The sequence below is a fragment of the Sciurus vulgaris genome (assembly GCF_902686455.1).
Source record: "Sciurus vulgaris genome assembly, chromosome: 8".
Classification (NCBI taxonomy): domain Eukaryota; kingdom Metazoa; phylum Chordata; class Mammalia; order Rodentia; family Sciuridae; genus Sciurus; species Sciurus vulgaris.
In genome coordinates this window covers 49,912,578-49,919,578 of record NC_136468.1, presented here as the reverse complement: position 1 = coordinate 49,919,578, position 7,001 = coordinate 49,912,578, and positions in this window count along the sequence as shown.

The window sequence follows — 7,001 nt, the reverse complement described above, 5'->3', positions numbered from 1 at the left end:
CCCCCACTTTTGTTTTCATTCACCCACCTTGATGAGAAGCTGCCTGTCTACTTTCTTGGTTTCATGTCACAGAGAAACCAGGAAAGCAGCCTACTCTATTCTGCCATCTTGAAACCTCCTCTCCATATATCTTGAAGGTACAGGCAAGCAGATTGTAGATTGGTGAATTTTCTTCTTCTGTTATTATAGTTATTGTTGAGCAAATGCTTCAGTTTCACTCTTCATCATCACAGTCCTAACTCAAAAATCAGATAAAGGGTTATATTTTCTATGTGTCTTCTTCTATTCACTTAGTTCAAAACTTTGGTTTCATTTCCATTCCAATCTTTCACAATTATTTCCTTCTATTCCTTCCAATCTTCCAATGAACTGGAGGAGGTTTGCTTCTCCATTAAAGGATACCTGCTTTCTCAAGTGACAACTTTTGAATCAGATAAACATAGTGGCTACTTTGCAGATTCCCCTCTCGCATAAGAGGAAGTATAGACTTTGGTGGTTCTCCATAGAAGCAGTCTGTTCCTGTGTCTCATAGGGGCATTGCTGTATCAGTAAGCATGCCTCTGCTAACTAATGATTATGCACTCACATTCTTGTTAAACTTTTGGATCACCTCTCTTATCTCTCTTACAAATTGCATTGCATATTCCTCATCCATATTTTCTTTCTGATTTGCCAAAGTTGTTTTAAGTTTTCTAGATATTAATTTATTTTCAGGCCTATTTCTTTTGTCAATTTAAGATATCTGTTTGATAAGGAGCACTATTCCTCAATGAATAAAATTTTTAATTTTAATGTAAATAATTTGTCTTTTTCTGCTTTTTGGTTTATGATATGTGCATAAGAATTTTTCCTGCTGGATATATTTCCATACATATTCATTTTGTAGATGTATAGATGTATAGATTGATTTTTATAATTAGATCTTCAATGTCCTTGGACACTTCCCTTACGTGGAATTAGAGATCACATTATATTGTGTGAGCCAATTTTCCCAACACCATCTATTAAACAACTCATTGTTTTCCCCTGACTTGTGATGCCACTTTCATTATATATTCTGAAAAATTCTGTATATTTGGAAATGATTTTCAGATAGAAATTATTCCTCAATAATTTTGATAGATTATCTGTAAAATCATCTAAGGCTATTGGTTTTGACTACTTAGTTGATTCAAGTTTTGTATTTTTTGTGCCCATTTCATCTTTTTCTTATTTTTTTCTAGAAATTTCATTGTCTCATCTGGTTTTTCAAGTTTATTGGTGCATGGTTATTCACTGTTCTTATAAACATCACTGTGATCCTCTTGTTTTTATCATATCCATGGTATCTCACTTACCCACTTTTTTATTATATATTTTAAAAATAAGAATTTATTTTCCATTCTAATTAGAGACATTATTTCTTTCCAATGTATTTTTTTTTTTTTTTGGTACCAGAGGTTGAACTGGGGGCACTCAACCACTGAGCCACATCCCCAGCCCTATTTTGTATTGTATTTAGAGACAGGGTCTCACTGAGTTGCTTAGTGCTTCGCCAGTTGCTGAGGCTGGCTTTGAACGATCCTCCTGTCTCAGCCTCCTGAGCCACTGGGATTACAAGCATGGGCCATGGTGCTTGGCTAGTTTAATGAATTTTTTGGTCTTGGTTTTATTAGTCTCTCTCTCTCTCCCTCCCTCCCTCTCTCTCTCTCTCTCTATCTCTCTCTCTCATTTTTTTTATTTCATTGATTTATAGGAAATTCATGACCTTCTGCAATATGTTTTACTATTTAGAATATTCATTTCTGCTGTAGAAGAAAATAAATGTGAATGGTAAGTAGATTAGTAACCTGTAAGATACATTAGACATAAAAAAATGGAATATATTTGTGCTTGACATAGACTGTATGATATGGAAGCATCATGAGATGCCAAATATTTTTGATAGACTAAAGATACATATTCTGATAGACTAACGATGACATATGAACCCTGATGTTCATGATACTCTGCATATCCATGAGGATTCAAGGTCTCTCAATAGTCATGAGATCTTTAATCTCCAACTGATGGCAACACCTATTCTGGTTCCTATATCCTCTGCTAGAGAAATTCAGAAAAAAATATAGTGCTGTTAATTTTGATGATTGACGAGCTCCAACTGAAGCCACAAGTACTTGTGTTTGCATCTCTTTGATGGAGTAGGTACCCAGCGTTGGCTCTAGGATCCTTCCATATTTAGTAACCCAATCAAGCCCAGGTAGTGCATTACCTATGCTAAGTGTGTTCGCCTATCGCATCTTCCCCAGGCTTCTCACTATTTCCAATTGATTTTAAAAAAATGCAGGATTTGAGTATCTTAATTTTGTCTGTGACCATTTCTGGACCAGGAGCTCTGAGCTAGCTTGCCTGATAATGTACTCATAAGATATCATTGCATCAAGGTAATTACTCACAGTGACATTGTCCTTGTAGTTTTGCTTTTACACTGTTGCTCAACTTACTGTTCTACTTAAATATAGCTAAAATTTCAGTTCCCTTCTAGGAATTGTTTTAGGTATGTCCCATAAATTTAGAGTTGTAACACTTTATTTAAATAATATAAAGTTAAAACTAACATGACACTACTTTAGACACATTACATTCTGTAATTCTGAATAGCCTTCTAAAAGTAAGCATTATTTAGAAATATTTATTATTTCTTATATCAAGTTGCTTAAGCTACAATTTTGTTATTGGATTTTAATTATATTGCATTGTGGTCAGAGATCTGTGTCATTTCAACCCTTCAGAAGAAGTGTTCATTTCTTAAATATGACTTTTATGAACATTCTATGTGTCCTCAGGAAGAATGCACATTTTCTCTATGCTGAATATAGCATTTGATATATTTTTGATTGCTTGAGATCAATAGTTGAATTTTTCAGGCATTTAAAGCATTGATAACATTTTATTCACTTAATGTATCAGATTGTGAGACTGGTAAGTTAATATCCTCAATTGCAGCTGATAAATCATCTATTTCATCCTGTTGTTCTCTCAATGTGGCTTGATGTATTTTGAAGCTGTATTTAAAGATGCATATGAGTTTCATCTGCTCAGTCACTACTTTTGAAGTCACCTCAATGTGTATGTCCTCTCAAAACCTATATTAGCACTTAGTCCCCAATGTGACAGCATTCAGAGGTGGGACCTTTTGGGGAGTGATTAAATCATGAGGGCTCCTACCTCACTGATTGTGTTAATGCCTTTATGAAAGCTACTAGAGGGAGCTCCCTGGCTTCCTTCCCCCATGGAAAGACATACAGAAGGTACCACCTATCAGGAGCAGGTGCCCAACAGATACCGGATTTGCTGACATCTTGATCTTGGTCTTTAAACCTCTAGAACTGTGAACAATAAATTTCTGTTTATAAGCTACCCAGTCTAAGGCATTTTATTATAGCAGCCTTAATGAGCTAAGACATTGTCCTTTATGACTTCTGTTTTTTGGTCTAATATTATATTTAGTCAGACATTAAGGCAAGACCCCCAATTTACTTTGGGTTATATTTCTGTAGCATAACTTTCCCCATTCCTGTTTAATCTTTAGTTTTCTTTTTGTCTTATGTTTGTCTCTTGTTGCTTTGGGGACTTTAAAATTTTTCCCCAAGAATCTGTTTTTAATTGGTGACCATGACTACCTTATTATAATTGATGTTAAGACTAATTTCACATATATGAAGATTCATACTCCTTTATTCACCCATGTGACTCCCTTAATTGTACAAATGCTTACCTTTCCTCTAAAAGAGAAAATGTTTAACCTGTTTTCATGTAATTTTGATCTCTTCTTGTGCCAACCTTTTCCATGTTAATAGGAATTTTAGTTTTGCACATTAAACTTGGAAATCTTTGAGTTATTCCTATTTGAGGTCTCTTCATGTTTAATTGTGGAGAGTTTTAAACATATTTCTAAAAATATGTCCCCTTCTCCATTTTTATCTTTGTGTGTGCCCTCCTGGGACTCCTATTGTTCTGATACTGGTACTTTTATCTTTTATCTTTGTTATCTTTCAGGGTTTTGTTTGTTTGTTTTTTGGTACCAGGGATTGAACCAGGGTGCTTTCCCACTCAGCTACATTCCCAACCCTTTTTTATTTTCAGTCAGGTCTTGCTAAGGCTGGCATTGAGCTTGACAATCCTCCTGTCTCAGCTTCCCAAGTCACTGGAATTACAGCATGTACTACCACACCTGTATCTTTTAGTTTTTATTTTCTGCTTTCTAGGTTTTTGTCCTTTCCTCTGGGAGAAATTAAGAGTTTTTCTTTTTTTTTTTTTTTTTAACCTCAGTAATTCATTTTGAGTCAGGGTCTACATAATTAACTGTTATTTATTTCAACTATTGGATATAGTGTGTTTTGGCTATTGCATTTCAAGAACCCACTGGGTTCTTTTGTATGAGTTCTCATTTCTTTCTGTTTTTAGCATCTCCACTTAAGTCCTCCAACATGCCTTTCAATCTTTATTTGGATTCTTCATCGGTGTTTCTCACTCTGTAAGATGGTGTGCTTTGTTGTATCTCCTAGTCTTCTTTTGAAAAGTTGTGTCCCTCATATGTCTAGTTATCCTGTCCTGTGACCTCCCGTTCCTGGAGTAATTGGTCTCTAATGTCTGTTGGGAAATGACCCAAGGCCAGGCCTTGACTTTGTGTGATTCTGCTGAATTTAGAGGACAAAGGGAGTGAGATCCAGGGAAAAACCATGCAAGAATCCTTGATCCTTGATCTTTGCTTTTTTTTTTTTTTTTTTTTTTTTTCCTTTTTGCTATTCTTAGGAAAACAATCTTGAATACTTTTAATCCTTTCAGAGTAAAATCATTAGAATGAGGACATTTCCCCAGGTCATAACTCATCAGTCCTATGGGAATATAGCCGAGGAAAGAAGAGGATCCAGTGCTCAAGGTGGCTGCTTAGTGCATATCTCATTGTTTTTATGAACTCCTCAGTCCTTCAGGGCTGTTGGGTTGCCCTAAGAGTATCCCAGTAGCACAGGGACCAGTAATCAGCCCTCTTGTTACAGCCAGTGTTCCTAAGCAATGGAGCCAGAGAGGAGTAAGACACAGTAAAACTCTCTCCTTGTTTCTGTTCTTTACAGCTAGTGGCCTCTGTCTGTTCCCTGTACCCTTCTCTGGTCCCTCAAAATGCACGTTGGCTCATGAAGCTTAGTTTTCTCTATGTCTTTCTCCCCTTTTGTTTCTTTTTTTCATTAATTGATAATTATTGAAATGCTGTGTCCTGATTTTGCAGTTTCTGAAGTGGATATCTGGAGCAAGAATCAGTGTTCTTCCTAGTTGACCATCTCAGTTGGCCCTGCAGTTCCTTGGGGTTTATTCTTTCTCAACTTGCCACTTTTTTTTCACCACCTAGCACAGAGTTGGGTGGGTGAGTGAAGAATCAAGGTGTTCCCCATCCTATCCATTCACTAGTCAGTACTCTGATTTTATGTGGGGACAGTTTTCCTGAATTAAAATAAGACGATCAGTCTCTGAAGCAAAAGAGACTGCAGTGACATGAGGTGGCAATTCTGGTCATCTGGGGAAGACAGCACAGATTGAGTCCCAGTGAAAGGATTTCTGGGAAAGTTATAAAGTATTGAATTCTGTAAGTGGAAAGTGGACCTTGATCAGTGATATAAGAGGCTGACTGGTCAATGCTTATGATAAGGGAAATCTTTCGGAGATGCTTGCTAATCTGAATGGAGGAAGATACAATATTAGAAAATTAGATGTCAGTGGTTGTGTTTTCTCCAATGCTTCATGTTACTTAGAGATATTAAAAAAAATCTTAAAGTCCAGAAAAATAAAAATCACTGGAAATACAGTTAGTTTTTAACGTTCAAATATAGCTTCTCTAGCTTACTCTGCCCTCACGTGCACATGATCATTCTTTTTGTTTATATTTTCAGTTACTGTTTTCCACACTCCCTTGCTCCACACCAGTTTTCTGTGATCTTGAGCTAGGAGGAGCAAGTCCCCTGGTTTTCTTTTTCAAAATATCAAATGGAAGTTCCTTCTGAGTTTATCTCATTGCTTTTCTAAATATTGTTTCTGATGTTCATTTTTCACGAATAATCTCATTTTAAACTCTGAAGTGTTGGACTGTAATGTATTCAATAGAAAAACTGTTTTTGACTTTGCTATCAAGAACATGATAACCCTCCATGAGTGTTGTAACTGGAGTTCTTCTGCTCAGGGCTGACGAGGAGGGGAGCTTATACTCAGCCACTACGCCAACCATGTGTGCCATTTTGTTTCTTCACCCCAAAAGTATCAGTGGTTGTGCTTTTCACTTTATAGATTCCCATTTTCACCACTGGCACAGAAAAGAAGCATCCACTACTGCAAAGAAGCTTTGCCATTTTAACCCAATGAACATCAGTTGTATGCAGGATGGAAGTGTATGAAGCTTGTGTTGAATTGATGAGTAATGAATGAAGGAAGGAATGAGAAGGATTGTAACTCCACAATGATAAGCATGTTTCTCAGGACTTCAACATCTTTCCTTCCCTTCAGGAATCATGATATCCATTTGTACCCAAAGACTTATTTTGGATCACTTTGTAGGAGGGAATCAAAGCAGGTAAGCAGCCAACCTCTGAGTGTATCTCCCTCTTTTGAAGAATGAGATTTAATGGTAGGATGGGAAATTACTTTTGTCCTGTAAGATCACAAGGATAATATCTATTTGTATCACTGGAACATACAGGGAAAAATGTTTCCTTCCTAAAAAAGTTCCCCAGATCTCATAAGGCAACAATTTTGGATGTTATCATATAATGTGAAGTATTGCTCCTATTCCCATCATTAGTTCATCACAGTCCCATTTAATCCTCATTTTCCCCATTTCTTGCTATCCAGATCTAAAAATATTTCTAATAATGGCCTCTATGCATTCTGATGATATTTAATTATTTTTTATCCAGTCTTATCATTCTCCCATACTATATTAAAAATGAGTGATTGTAGCGATTCTAATGATCTTA